Raw genomic sequence first — 15,829 nt, forward strand, 5'->3', positions numbered from 1 at the left:
TCCTCTCACCTTCCCACCAATCACTGTTCAGTGCTCAGCAATAACACGCAGGGAACACATGGAAGCAATGTGGCCTGCAAGTCCCATCCCCCTGCCAGGATATTCCCATGGAGTCTTCCAGGTCATGCTCTCAAGTCAGCCAATTACAAGCCCTGCTCTGCCAGGAAGTCTTCAATACCAGGGCCCTGAGGCCCTCAGCTCACACTTCCTCTCCAGGTCTACATGATTCTGTAGACTGTACCTCTCATGTCTTCAGACCCCAGAGAAGAAAGCCCACACCTTCCAAAGGATTCTCCCTTGACTCACACTTGTCCTTGTCACTTGACAACCAAAGGATGTGTGACAAACTGAAACAGGTTCCACTACCACCCCAATACGCCCATGAATCCCAACTGAGGGAAAGCCTCAAATGCTGCTGAGAAGCCTCCTCACCTGCCTCTAATCCTCCCTGCAGTAGGACACTCACAATCACTGTCAACCTAGGATGCTCCTACACCGTCTTCTACTTCTCTGCTGCCTATGCTGGCCCTCAACAATCTGAAGGTACCACTTTCCACTGAACCTCTGTGAAGTCTCCAGTGGTCTCCCTGGAGTCTCCCTGCCCAGCACAGTGCATCACAAATGACCACATTTGCCCCAAACCTTTTCTAACAGCAAGTCTTTGAAACACCTCAAGAACCATAAAAACATCCCAATTTGTTGTTGAAGCCCCACAACAGTGAATAAAGAGCATCCCCAGACTATCAAATGCTCCTGTACAAGAGGTGCTGTATGTCTCCATGGGTTAAGGGTTGGTTTCTGCTCTTAGCTGAGGTCTTGATCAGGGTCGTGAGTTCCGCCTCCATGTTAGACTCTATACCGGGCATGGAGACTACTGGGGAAATTAAACAAACAAACTCCTAGGTGTCCTAGCTGTATCTCTTGGTCGATCATTCCATGGAAGGCTTGCCCATGTATCTGCCACATCATTCTTTCTCCTTCACCACCTGTGTTGGCCATGCCCAGCAAACCCAACCAGGAGCTGAAGAGAAACACTCTGAAGCACAGTTTACCAGGACCCTGCGACCTACGGATAGGACCCTATACTGCCAGAGTACTTCACTACCCCTGAGCCCCAAAAAAGACAGGCTTTCCATCACCCCACCCAACAGTTCAGCCAATGCCAAGCCACTGTTCTTGGGACTCCCAGTTTACTCCAATGCACTGATGTTCATAACAGCCTTCAAAACTCTGCCCTTCTCCCCTTAAAAAAATCCTACCTCTCCTTTGTACTCCTGACTGTCCTACTGTTTTGCCGAAGCTTGTTTGTTCTGAACCGCAATTTCTTTCCTTTACCCACCACTTTGGTGGGTAAAATAACTGCCAGTTTTTGTTTCATTTTTACGGTTCACTGGAGTTTTCCCAGACCCCTCCCTTTCTCTTGTCTGTCACCTGCAACACCCACCATTTGGTTTGGCTCTTCTTAAAAAAGTATCATAATTTGGGTCGCCTGGGAGGCTCAGTTCATGATCTCAGGTCCTGGGATGGAGTCCCGCTGCGGCAGGGAGCCTACTTCCCCCTCTTTCTGTCTGCCTCTCTTCCTACTTCTGATCAAATAAGTAAATAACATCTTTTTTTTTTTTTTTTTTTTTGTAAGGACCACAATTCAACCAATTCTCCAACATCCACGGTGGTCATCCTACTCCATCAACAATAACACTGAAGGGTCTCGGTGACGCTGTCCCTTGAGGGCCCCACTCTTGACTTTGGCTCAGATCAGGATCAGAGGATGTTGGGGCAGTTGTCTCCACTCTCAGAAGAGAGTCAGCAGGGACCCTCTCTCCCCCTCTCCTCCGAGCCCTCAATATGAGCGTGTTTTATGTCAAATAAATATCTTTAAGAAAATCAGTATCATCCACTTTGCAATTGCCTCCTGCTGCGCGCCCTGCCTGCGCGCTCACCCCCGGCGGCGGCGCTTCTCCGCGGCCCGAGAAAGCCCCCTGACACCCGGGTTAGACCACCTCCCCTCACCGCCGGCAGACACCGCCTCGGCAGGCAGCGACCGCGCCGGCCTCACTCGCCGCGCCGCACCCTGCTCCTGACAGAACCAATGCAGCCGCGCCGTCCCGCGTTGGTGGCGCCGGCCCCCTGCAGCCCCCTCCCCCGCGGCCCCTCAGCCCGGAGCCCGCTCCCGCACGCAGCCCGCCGGCGATCACACACGCGCCCCCACCCACCGGCGCCTCCCTGTCCCGGACACCGGGGCCTGGGCTGCAGGGCCCCGAGCAGGAGCCCCGCGCTCGGGCCTTTGGGATCTGGGTGGGGGGCGGAGGGGAGGGCCGGGGGGACGAGAGCTTACCTCAGCTGAGTCCCTGGGCGCGGCTGCCGCCATCGGGCCGGAGGGGAGCGGACACCCGGGCTCAACTGTGCGCGGCGAGGACGGCGCCTCCCTCAGCCTTTCAGATCAGTCACACAAACACGCGACCCTCCACAGCAGCCTAAGAATAAACAGGTCCAACAGGCGGCAAAAACACCTACAGGTCTTGAGGCCTGAAGTTCCGCCCCCCAGCGGATGCGCACCCGTAGAATCGCCTTGTCCTGTTCCCTCATTGGCTCCTCGGTCTGTCCCCGTGGGCGGAGCTTCTTCTGGGGTGTGTGTGTCCTAAAGTTCTCGCGGTTACCCTCAGGCGACCTTGAACCCTGGAATGTGTGTTCTTTGTTTACGTGGCATCCCGAGGGCTGGAGTAAAGAGCTGCTCCCACTCAGAGGTACCGCCCTTGCGACTTTAAAGGCAGAGAAGAGCCCTCATTTCAGACTCCGTGACTCTCAGTTTCCAAAGTAGAAAAGTGCTATTTTACATGCTCCTAATCCTTTTACTGAGATAATCTATCCTTTCTGTATGACAATTCAGAAATAAAGAGACCTTACATAGCTACAAAGATGTTCCTGCTCCTCCAGTGTTTGCATCCTGAAGCATTAGAGTCAGTTTCCTATGTTTCGGTAGGATTGGCTGGGAACTGTAGATTAGTCCCGGTTAAACAACCAGATATTCAAGCCATCACTCTGTAAAGGTCTGTTGGCTTTGTTCAGTGATTTGTGGATTGGGCAGCATCCCATCTAGCAAGGAGAGGGCAGGCAGCTCCTAAGCTCTACAGAAAGGGAAAGTTTTCTAAAGGTAGGACAAGACTACCATAAGCAGAAAAAAGGATTAGTTCAGGTGAGGTCACCTTACTGTGGAGACAGAGTCTTATTAGGGGAATGCCTCAACTTTTGGGCGACAGAGAGGGCCCATCAATGTGGCAGATTACCTTTTTGGTGCTGAGTAGAAAATTCCTGACTGAGCAGTGGAATCTGAATTTCTGGAGGAGGTTGAAAGTGCAATGAGCTCAGGTATTATGCCCTGGTTTGGTGACATGGCCTAGCTAAGTGACACTATTTGGTGCCCCTGGTTTCCTTTTTCACACCTTAAACATCTTGGTGACATTAAAGGAGGAGGAGGGATGGTGAGCCACCCAGAATTATGGGGATAATGATGATGAGGCACATTTCTGGTTCCACACTCAACCTCTCTTGCTTGTATAGTGACTGTGTTGCATCTGTTGAGAAACATTTTTATCCATGTATTTCTTACTCCGTATTCTCAGGTATATTCATTTCCTTTTAAGAGTCTGACATTACCTCAAACACAGAGGTAATTACTTAACTGATGCTAGTTTTGGTACCAAAAGTGTTTGGTACAAAGTGTTTGGTACCACAACACTTCGCCATTTTCAGTTGGAGCATGTGTGCGAAGGGAGAATCTGAGTCCACTGCTCTCATCTTCTTGCTGGGAAGTAACTCTTCTTTCTTCAGGCACTGGCAGTACTGTTGCTGGAGGAGCTGAAATTACTTCTGAAAAAAATTGTGAAATACATATTTAGATGTTTAAAGACAGTGGCAGAAATAGATATGGGGAAACCCACATTCCATCTCCCTACACATCACTAAAGGCTAAAAAACAGTTACCAGTTCACAGACATTTTAGGAGAAGGCTTAGCAAATCTGAGAAAAGATAGAATCAAACAGAGCATTCACCATTCTAGACCAACGTGCCTCACACAGTGAGGCTTTTATCTCCAAAACGTGATTTTTTTTCATTCCTGAAAACACTGAACTATGCTACTGTCAACCCAAAGAATAAAGAGCCCATTTTGTTTTGTTTTGTTGTTGTTGTTTTTTACAAGCAAATTGAGTTAATTCTAGAATAACAGTGGAATTCCAACTCAGGATAAGCACACTATAGCAAACCAGGAACAATACAAAGAGACAAGAGGAAAGTCAGCTTTTATTAGGTCTTAGAAGATTGAGGAGGATAACTTTGAATAAAATATCCTTGAAAAACCGGAGATTGAGTTTTGACAGTGTTTCATTGTCTGCATACCAAGGTTAGTGTGTCCTTGCTTCTGCAAGGAGGTATCAACCTTTCTTTTGTTAAAAGCAGGAGATTAAAATCCTCCCAGAAATGTATCCTCATTTGTCAAGATAAAAATTACCTTCCTTCCTGCTGCTGATTTTGCATGTCCTACCAGTGTGTACCCTGTGGTTCCTTAATCCATTTTCAATGAGTTTTCTCTTATGATTTCCACACTACTTTAGAGAGACTTAAAAGAGGACATTTAGGATAACTAAAGAGTTAAAATGACAGGGAAATTGAAAATGTCATCTTTATTTACTGTTCTAACAAATATGCATTGGGGTTTTCAGGAACTTGGGTAGATGCATGGGAGAAATGCAGGCACAAGACAAGCAGTCCTAGGGATGCCTGAGTGTCTGTCTCACTCGGTGAAGTGTCTGCCTTCTGCTCAGGTCCTGATCCCAGGGTCCTGGGATCGAGCCCCGCATTGAGCTCCCTGCTCAGCGAGGAGCCTGCTTCTCCCTCTCCCTCTGCCTCTTTTCCTGCTTGTGCCTGTTGTCTCTCTCTGACAAATAAATAAAATCTTAAAAAAAAAAAAAAAGACAAGCAGTCCTGTGTTCCTGTGGCATTTGTTATGTTTAAGGAAAACACAGGAAACAAAAGCAGAAATACTGAGTTAAACCGCATGGTAGGTTGTAGCAGGAGCAATGGAACAAGGAGAGGTGAAGTTGTGAAAAGGGGATTGGATGGAATAGGCAGTAAGGAAGCCCCACATGGTAAAAGCACCACTAAGCAAGAATGGCTCCCGACAGTCTTAATTTGCATTAGTTCTGTGAAAGACAAAGTGAGCTTCCTTCAAATTTCGAAGAGCTTATTTCAGCAAACACATATCCAGTCAGGCAGCACTAAACCAAATTAGGGGAAAAGATTTGTCGACAAAAAAAAAAAAAAAAAAGGAAGCAAAGTGAACAAGTTATATGATTGAACTGCCTTATTTGGGAAAGCCTAGGTAGCTGTTTGTGATTGGGTGAATCATTGTTTGTGATCTTGGTTCCATTTCCTACCCTTGAGACATTTAAAAGAATTCGCTGGAGGTTAGGTTTCAGTTTGCCCGTGTAGGGGGTAGGGCATCAGAGTCACCTGCGTCTAATGTCCTGCTTGTTGATTTCAATAGGAAGCTGGAAAGGGAGGTGGAGGGTGGCTTCCTGTGGAATCTTCCCCAGTGGAGACCCTGGCACTCCAGTCCTTTAAGGTTTCAGTCTGCTCGGCTCAGTACAGGGACCCTCTGCAGGTGTGCATTAGCAGCCTGAGCTCTTCCGCTCATCACAGTCTGTAGGTCCCCAGCCGCCCTCTACTGGAGTCTGGAGGGAGGCCACCCGGCCTTCCCCCCCAAAAAAAACCTCTTGTCAAGGCTTCATCTCTGCACTGCCCTCTCCATCAGCTGCACCCCAGCTCATTAGAAATGCTCATTCTCACTGCAAGAGACAACCTACTGACTCAGGGACTCTGGGGGTGGCCGCAGAGTGAGTGTTTCAAGAAGACTCTGACTGAGACAGACACACGGCACTGCATCTCCTTCCTGTGCATCCTGGGGACGGGCACCTGATACTCCTCCACTCACACTTACCTGCTCTACAGCAACAGGAGCTCGTAACCTCAGCGGCAAAATTCCTCAGAACACATTCATTTCCTTCATTAAAAATGGGATGCCTAGAATGTCGGTTTTCTGCTGTTTTTTAACAGATTACTACTCCTCTGTGGACACAGAAAATGAAAAGCCACTAATCACTCTGCTGTGGGGAACGAAGGAGAAGAGCAACAAAGTTCCTTACAACTTCCACCCCACTGACAAGTACTTGGGAAAGGCAGGACGACCTTATTCTAGGAACTCAACTCCCTCAGGGTAGTACTTTCCTAAAGGAAAAAGACACCTTAGCTTGACCTTAGCCAGAACTCCAGGATCCTGTAAGTCTTCTTTAACATATGAAAATCTCTTTGGAAACTTCCTATAGTTCTACCCACCACCCCCACACCCCCCCCATGATTAGCAATCATTCTCTAAACAAATAGCCCACAGATACCCATCGGAAGGGTCTCACGACTAAGGTTTTAGTAGACAGTACTAAATGATATCCTCACAACAGCTATCCCTCAAGGTCCTGGAAACCTTGCTAACAAGATTCTAAGAGACTAATGCTATCCCCAAACTTAAAAATATATGAGTTACTCCTCATAATCGCAGTGCAACTCTTTCTGACCACAGGTCCTGTTCTGTGTGTTAATAAACCACCTCTGTCTTCCAGAAGACATCTCAAGAATTCTTTCTTGACCACGTGATCCCTCACCCCAACATTTCTTTCTTCTTTTTTTTTGAGATTTTATTTATTTATTTGACACAAAGAGAGAGCACAAGCAAGGGGAGCGGTAGACAGAGGGAGAAGCAGGCTCCCCACTGAGCAGGAGATGGATGTGGGGCTCCATCCCAGGGTTCTGACCCAAAGGCAAACCCTTAACTGACTGAGCCACTAAGGAGACCCTCACTCCAACATCTCACCCAACTCTATGTGATGCAGAAAAACTATTTTTTAAAAAGATTTTATTTTATTTATTTGACACAGAGAGAGAGAGACAGCAAGAGAGGAAACACAAGAGCAGGACAGGGAGAGGGAGCAGCAGACCCCACAGAGCAGGGAGCCTGATGTGGGCTCCATCCCAGGACTCTGGGATCATGACCTGAGCCGAAGGCAGACTAACTGAGCCACCCAGGCGCCCCAGAAAAATAATTATTTGCAGTACAATATCCTTTTAGAATTTCTTTGGCGCATGGAAGGGTTGCTCTGTGTGTGTGAGGGGCTCTTTGTTCAAATATGTGCCTATGTCACAAAAACCCAAGTTGGGTTGCACATGGCTCCAAATCCAATACTCAACAGACAACTACTGACTAGAACAGTGTATGAGCTTTAATCAGGAGACAGGCCACATGAAGAGAAGGCAGACCACTATACAAAGGCCAACTCCAAAGTTGTTCTGCCTCACCCAGGAGTTTTTATTTTTTATTTTTTGGGGGGTTATTTACTTATTTGAGAAAGAGAGAACACAAAGCTGGGGTAGAGGCAGAGGGAGAGAGAAAGAAGCAGGATCCCTGCTGATGGGGGACTCTATCTCAGGACCTGGGATCATGACCTGAGTTGAAGGCAGATGCTTCACCAACTGAGCCACCCTGGTGCCCCAGCCAGGGGTTTTTAGAGGAGTTTGGGGCAGTTAACTAGTAAAGGGTGTACAGCCATCCTTAACACTTCTCAACTACATGCAGACTCCATGATACTACCTATAGATGTCATCACAGTGCTGGGGGCCTGGTTCCTTCCTTAGTGCCTAGAGATTGTGCAAGAGGGTCTGTTCTGCTTTGTGGCACGCACAATGCTCAGCTCTTTCTATGAGAGAAAACATGACCTATAGATAAACGAGAAAGGTTAATCCATCATGTGGGCTAAGGATGCTTCTTTAACCTTAAGATTACTAGGTTGGCCCAAGGGCCTGAGATGAGTTCACATATACATACTGTTTTCTTCGGACTAAAAGAGGACCTTGGCTGTCCCCATTTTGACTTCAAACTTTCTAGTTGAGTTCTTTCCAGCCTGTCTCTTGACAGACGGAAGACCCTGCTGGCAAGGCATCCCCTGATGGGAACAAAAACTATCCCCTAGAGCTCTAAGGATTGTGCTGAGCCAGCAAGTCCCCACTCATGATTGACTCCAGGAGTGATCTGACTTTCACTGCCTACCTGCATGTACCACCCACCTTTGGTTGATAATTTCCTTATATAAACCCGAAGCTACTTTGGTCACTTTGGAGTCAGTCTTTGAGAGGTGAGTCCAGGGGTCTTCTCTGCACTGGCCTCACTGAGAGAGATTCCTTCCCTGTTTCACCACCACCTCTCCCTCAGCCTTTGGACTTGGTCACAAGGGAGAGACCAAACCTAGTCTGTTTGAGACCCTCAGGGTAGGTGCTCTTGCACCCCTGTGCCCCGACAGTACAACAAAGTCATAATGAAAGGGACAGGTGGTGCCTGGTGGGGATATATAGACAGGGAGCTCCATGATCAGATTCACAGAAATCCCAAAAATGTGGAGATGTAAGGAAACCAGAGAAAAGGGAACACTCCAGACCTCCCTGCCCTAGGTGCCTGAGGGGGCTGACAGTCTCCTGTGATCCCAGAAAATAACCAGACCCTAAAAAGAAGTAAGCCACTAACGATGTTATCACTAGTCCTTAATCAGTGGTGCTGCCAGTAGAGAAGTCAAAAAGATTTAAGTTCCCTGGTTAGCTTTCTATAAAAGACCAACCCTAAAAGCCCTCAGCAGCAACCCAGTTGGGACCCCTCTCGTTCCTGAGAGATTTTTCCGTATTCTTGCTTAATAAACTTCTACTGCTTTACTCACTCTCCCTTTCCGGAGATTCATTCTTCAGTTCCGTGAGACAAGAGCCTCCCTCTCGGGCTTCAATTATTTGTTGACCAAGCTGCTCCTGAGGCTTTTTTCCCTTAAGATAATCATGGACAACCAAATCTGGGGAGTTTAGTCCAGACTTCTACACCCTGGCACCGCCAGGAGGCGCCAGAGTGATCCTGCTGCCGCCAGAGGAATGGAGGACTTTCCTGTGGACCGGGCTGAGTCCCTGAGGGGCCTGCCGGCTCAAGAACCGTCAATGGTCCTGGGAAGGCACTGCCTTAAAGATCAGCGGTGGGAGCTTAGGCTCCAGAGGAAGTACGGGAACTCAGCCCAGAGGGTCCTTCCTAAATCTTCTACCCAGGGTGCTGACCCCCTCCAGGCTTCTCTTCTGCCCCTGAGCCACCCTGCCCTCCTGCCTGGTATGGATGTCCTCAGGAGATCCCACCCGGATCTCCACACTCAGCCCCTTTCTCACTGACTCCCCAAGATGACATCGCGCTCACAGGAGGGTCCGCAGAGGAAAAGGCCTCTCCAATTCCCATACTAGCACTCGACCTGGGTACACTCTTCCTTGTGAGCCAAGATGTACCTACCTCTCCTGGCTTTCCTTTTTCCTTTCCTTTTCCCTCCCCTCCCGTACTCTTTCTTTCTCTTTCTTTTTTCTTTTCTTTCCCTCCTTCCCTCCCTCCCTCCCTCTCTTCCTTCTCTTTCTTTCCTTTCTCTCCCTCCCTTTTGCTCTATCCTCTCTCCCTTCTTTCCTCCCTCCCACCCTTTTACTCCTTCCTTTCCTCCTTTCTTTTAAAAAATAAAACTGCTAGTGGGGCGTCTGGGTGGCTCAGTAGGTTGAGCCTCTGCCTTAGGCTCAGGTCATGATCTCAGGGTCCTAGGATCGAGCCCCGCCTCAGGGTCTCTGCTCAGTGGGGAGCCTGCTTCCCCCTCTCTCTCTGTCTGCCTCTCTGCCTACTTGTGATCTCTGTCTGTCAAATAAATAAATAAAATCTTTTTTTAAAATGCTAGTAAGTTAAATGAATTTCTTTTAAGCAATTAGCATTACAGCCCATGCATTAAGGGCAGCCTTAAAAAGAGATTTACACCGGATGTCTCCCCTTCCTCCAATCTCTTGCATAGCTGGCAAAAGTCCGTGCCAAACTTCTAGAGTCCCAGAATTAGCACACGTTGGGTGACATGGTCCCCTACTGTAGCCACTTAAGCTCTAGGTGAGAGGAGCTGAGACTGGTCAGAGCCCAGGTGGCAGCTTCAGGTAGAACCACGGAACGACCTTCCTGTGCATCCCCCAGCCTGCAGCTACAAAGGATCTGACACGCAAGCCCTTGGGTGGAAGGGTGAAAGTGGATCAAACAGGCAGAATGTCAAGGCCATAGTTCAAACAAAAGGCTGAAGTCACCACCTGGAGGTAACAAGCAAAAGCTGCACCAACACTGACCCCAGATCTATTATGAGACAGGCCCCAACCCACCTGGCTCCCAGCCCTTCCAGGATAGGGGGAAGCTGGAAAGGATAGGGGGAAGCTGGAAATGACGCCAGCGCCCACCCCTGCCCCAGGCCCAGGAGTCTTCCCCTGAAAAGCTGTCTGGAAACACAGTCCCAGGCTGTGGTGAGATGCACAGAATGTAGACTTCTTGGGGACCAGCAGTCAACTATTACAGAAAGAGAAGGAGGGCGCCTGGGTGGCTCAGTTGTTAAGTGTCTGCCTTCTGCTCAGATCATGATTACAGGGTCTTGGTATCAAGCCCTACAGCCGGATCTCTGCTCAGCAGAGAGCCTGCCTCTCCTTCTCCCTCTACTGCTCCCCCTACCTGTGCTGTCAAATAAACAAAATCTTAAAAAAAAAAATAAAGAGAAGGAAATGAATCATTTGGTTGGTGCACCAGGGTGAGAAGTTCTTTCAGCCTACTGGGTGGGATGGGAGGAAGCAACTCTGAACCAGGTGGGTGTGCCTGGCAACACTGTCATTACTAGGTTGAGAACCAGCCAGATTTTCAGTCACCGATCAGGCTGTTTAAGGAAGTCCCTCCCCTCTGACCTGTCAGGATTAAAGTCTCCTGCCTATGAGCTCCTGCAGACCTCCAGTCAGCTCCCACCCCCCACAGTGAGCAGTTTTCCACCAAACACCCAAATACAGTTATTCAGCACCTTTTTCTGAGAATATCCCACTCTCACAATGGGAGAATTTACACTCTGGAAAGTGGCAAAAACTACAAAGTGGGGATGAAGTTTTGTTTTCCTGAATGGCTGCACTTAAGAAGAAAATGATGACAGAAGTAAGAACGCACCCTAGACTTAAATCCGTAAGGTATTTTGGGCCATGACATTGTGGACACAAAAAAATCTGAGGATGGCACAAAACAGACACATATATCAATGGAACAGAATAGAGAGCCCAGAAATGGACTCTCAACTCTAGGTCAAGAAATGGGCAGAGAACAGGAACAGACATTTCAGCAAAGAAGACATCCAGATGGCCAACAGACACATGAGAAAGTGCTCCACATCACTTGGCATCAGGGAAATACAAATCAAAACCACAATGAGATACCACCTCACACCAGTCAGAACGGCTAAAATTAACAAGTCAGGAAATGACAGATGTTGGCGAGGATGTGGAGAAAGGGGAGCCTCCTACACTGTTGATGGAATGCAAGCTGGTGCGGCCACTCTGGAAAACAGCATGGAGGTTCCTCAAAAAGTTGAAAATAGAGCTGCCCTACGACCCAGCAATCACACTACTGGGTGTTTACCCTGAAGATACAAATGTAGTGATCAGAAGGGGCATGTGCATCCAAATGTTTATAGCAGCAATGTCCACAATAGCCTAACTATGGAAAGAGCCTAGATGTCCATCAACAGATGAACAGATAAAGAAGATGTGGTCTATGTACACAATGAATACTATGCAGCCATCCAAAAAAAAAAACAAAAAGAAAAACAAAATCTTGGCATTTGCAACAAAGTGGATGGAACTAGAGGGTATGATGCTGAGTGAAATAAGTCAGTCAGAGAAAGACAATTCCATGTGATCGCCCTGATATAAGGAATTTGAGAGGCAGGGCAGGGGGGGGTTTGTGGAGGAAAGGGAGAGAAAAAATGAAACAAAATGGGACTGGAGAGGGAGACAAACCCCAAGAGACTCTTAATCTCAGGAAACAAACTGAGGGTTGCTGCGGGGAGCGGGGGGATGAGGGGGCTGGGTGATGGACATTGGGGAGGGTATGTGCTACGATTGAGTGCTGTGAAGTGTGTAAGCCTGAGATTCACAGACCTGAAGCAAATAATACATTCTGTTAATAATTAAAAAAAACCCCTAAGATTCCATATGAAAAAAAAAATTGAGGAAAAATACTGAATACCCTTTCAGTATTACTCTGACTCCACAGACAAAAATGTCACACCATGTGTGAATGAGGAAGATTCCATCATATACCTTCGTTGCATGCACGTCTTATTTGAAATTGAAAAAGGAACTAGTCATGGGACACCTGGGTGGCTCAGGGGGTTAAGCCTCTGCTTTTGGCTCTGGTCGTGATCTCAGGGTCCTGGGATCGAGTCCCCCATCAGGCTCTCTGCTCAGCAGGGAGCCTGCTTCCTCCTCTCTCTCTCTTTTTGCCTGCCTCTCTGCCTACTTGTGATCTCTGTCTGTCAAGTAAATAAATAAGATCTTTTTTTTTAAGATTTTATTTACTTATTTGACACACACAGAGAGAAATCACAAGTAGGCAGAGAGGCAGGCAGAGAGAGAGGGGGAAGCAGGCTCTCTGTTGAGCAGAGAGCCCCATGCAGGGCTCGATTTCAGGAACCTGAGATCATGACCTGAGCCAAAGGCAGAGGCTTAACCCACTGAGCCGCCCAGGTGCCCCGTAAATAAATAAAATCTTAAAAAAAAAAGAAAAAGAAAAAGAAAAGGGTACTAGCCATAACTCACTTCAAAGAAAATGGGCAGGGGCCCTGGGTGGCTCAGTGGTTCAAGCCTCTGCCTTCGGCTCAGGTCATGATCTCAGGGTCCTGGGATCGAGCCCCATATCGGGCTCTCTGCTCAGCAGGGAGCCTGCCTCCTCCTCCTCTCTCTCTGCCTGCCTCTCTGCCTACTTGTGACCTGTCTGTCAAATAAATTTTAAAAAATCTTAAAAAAAAAAGTGGAAAAAATGAAAATGTATTTTTTATTAGCAAAGCCCATTTATAAAGCTAAGATTTTACATCATGCAGATTGTTCTCCCATATCTCAGCATCCTGATAGATGCCTGCCTCAGCTTATTTCTAATAATTAAAATAAGTGAATGACCAGAAAAAAAAAAAAGAAAATGGGCAAATGATATGAACAGAAATTGTATGACAGAAGACATACAGGTGGTAAATAAACACATGAAAAAAAATGCTGAAAGGCAGAAATCCCTAGGAACTGCAGTTACAACACAGCACTGCACACGTGTTAAAAGGGCTGACATGAAAGACTGATCTGAGTGCGTACTGTCAGGGACAGAAGAAACTGCACCTCTCACATATGCGGGGTGGGAATGCGACGGTGAACAGTTTAGATTCCATTTTGGCCCTTGGCCCTTTCAGGGAAATGTTAACACTCACCTACCTGTGACTTAGCCAATGCACATTGAGTTTTGACAGAAGAGAAATGAAACCTCTATCCGCGTAAGGAACCATAATGAAAATATATAGAGGGATTCGTTTGTGTAAGTGAAACACTGGAAGTAACCCAAGTGCTCCCAACAGATGAAGAGATCGATAGTGTATATATCCAGAAAAGAAAACAGTACTGTTGACTGAAAGGGATACATAAATGACATAAAATGACCTCAGAGCCAAATAACCAAAGTAAAAAGGTGAGAGGGTGTCTGGGTGGTTCAGTCAGTTAAGCCTCTGCTTTCAGCTCAGATTGTGAGCTCAGGGTCCTGGGATAAAGGCCTGCATCAGACTCCCTACTGGCGAGCCTGCTTCTCCCTCTGCCCCTCCCCCAGCTCATGCTAACAAGCAAAATCTTAAAAGGATGGAAATCCAGCTTGAGGTGGAATGGTTTATTTATCTATTTTTAAGATTTTATTTATCCATTGTCAGAGAAACAGAGAGAGAGAGAGAGAGAGAGCGCGCAAGCAAAGCAGGGGGAGCTGCAGACAGAAGCAGGGTCTCAGCTGAGCAAGAAGCCCAATGCAGAGCTTGATCTCAGGACCCTGGGATCATGACCTAAACCCAAGGCAGATGCTTAACCCACTGAGCCACCCATGCAACCCAAGGAATGGTTTATTGAAGGCCTTGGGGACAGAAGCAAGACTGGGGCAACCTTAGCAGAAGTAGGACTCCACACCACCTCCACCAGTTAAGACTTGCTTTTATAACTCTGGAGGCTGGGGTGTACGTGAGAGACAACCAGGGAGGAAGATGATTCAGAACACGTGTCTGCCATAGCTATACAATACACTAAGAAGAATGCTGCCTAAGCGGGGTCACAAAGTTACACCCCTGGACTCTGAAATCTCCCGTTTTTGTCATTTTCTGGCCTAAACCACAGTGGCCTTGACATGTAAGCACCACAGAGGACAAAAGAATTCAGAGACCTTTGGATTATTTTGACAACGTGTATCTGAAAGTGGAGAATTTCTGTGCACACCGATCCTTCCCAGCCAGTCATTGCAACATCTGAGGGCACACTTTTTTAAGAGATACACATCACTTAGGTGGCTGATGTCTTCTCTACTCCCTAGTTACCCAATCATCTAGATTACCAATTACAGTCCCCCTGCCCCTGTGGAGTTCCAAGTGGAAACTGCACAGCCGGTCACAAGGCTCCTGTGAAGGATGTGGGTAGAGATTCCACTCAACAGTGCCCGGCAGCCTGGGCTATCAGCTGTGGACAAGCAAAATATTCTTGTTCCCACAAGCACTGGAGAAGGTCTCAAGTGCTCCCTCTTCACGGTGACCTCTGGGCACACAAAGCTTCCTGGCACCCAGACCACAAAACCCAAATGTGGATCCGAGGAGGCTGGATTAGCTAGAACTGATGTAACACGATACCACACTCTGGGTGACCAGACAACAGAAATTTATTTCACCCCAATCTGGAGTCTTGAAATTGAACATAAGGGGTCAGCCGGGTTAGTTTCTTCTGAGGCCTCTCTCCTTGGCTTGCAGATGGGGATGCCATCTTCACAGTCACCTGGGTGTGCTTGTACCCTCATCTCCTCTTCTTACGACACCAGCCATACCGCATGAGTCCATCCTAATAACCCACTTCAACTTCATGATGTCTTTGAAGATGCTATGTCTAACTATCGTCACGTCGTGAGGTTGCGGGGGTTTATAACTTCAAAATGCGAATTTTGAGTGCACATTCAGCCCATCAGATAGGTTTTAGAGTTAATGCAAATTAAGGCCCGGGCTGGAGAATAATAATGTTGTATGCAGGTAGGTAATACCCATTCTGGGACACAATTAACATGGAATGCAATGAAATCTGTTCACTCCTACATGTGGGGAGCCCAACTCTGATTTCAAACCACTCCTTAGAGTGAACACAACACCTAGGATTACAGGTAATTAAATAAAAAAGACAGATTAATGCATAAACATTTCCTCTGGAAATGCAGATTGGAAATTGATTGGAAATGCAATTGAAATTGCAGCTTGGAAGCTGCAAAGATTTATCAGAAGCATTAAAAGACCAACAAGTCCCTATGAGATTTAGTCTTCCTGTGCAACTAACTGCCCAAAACATAGATCAGGTCCTGATGGTCAACACTGGGTTACATGCATGACCAAAATTAGAAGGAAATGAAGAGACCCAATTACTTGTAATTTCCATCAGCAAATGACAAAGGACGGCAGCTCTGTTAAGCATGTTGGGTGGTGACTGATCTACATTATTGGGACCATCCAGGTGGCAGAGATGAAATGACTTCTGCCATGCAATCTGGCAGTGACTTCTAGCATTAACTTCAGATACATCAGAACGCAATATACACCTTCTGAATTTTTTGCCAAAAGGCTG

At 47.3% G+C, this 15,829-nt stretch overlaps 1 protein-coding gene across 2 annotated transcripts in view; it reads right to left on the bottom strand.

The window, feature by feature from the left end:
* Positions 1–15,829, bottom strand: part of ZNF671 (zinc finger protein 671) — a 175,296-nt gene that overhangs the window by 88,485 nt on the left and 70,982 nt on the right. The window lies entirely within an intron of this gene.

The sequence above is a fragment of the Lontra canadensis genome, unplaced genomic scaffold (assembly GCF_010015895.1).
Source record: "Lontra canadensis isolate GAN:19392208 unplaced genomic scaffold, GSC_riverotter_1.0 scaffold191, whole genome shotgun sequence".
In the NCBI taxonomy this organism is placed as follows: domain Eukaryota; kingdom Metazoa; phylum Chordata; class Mammalia; order Carnivora; family Mustelidae; genus Lontra; species Lontra canadensis.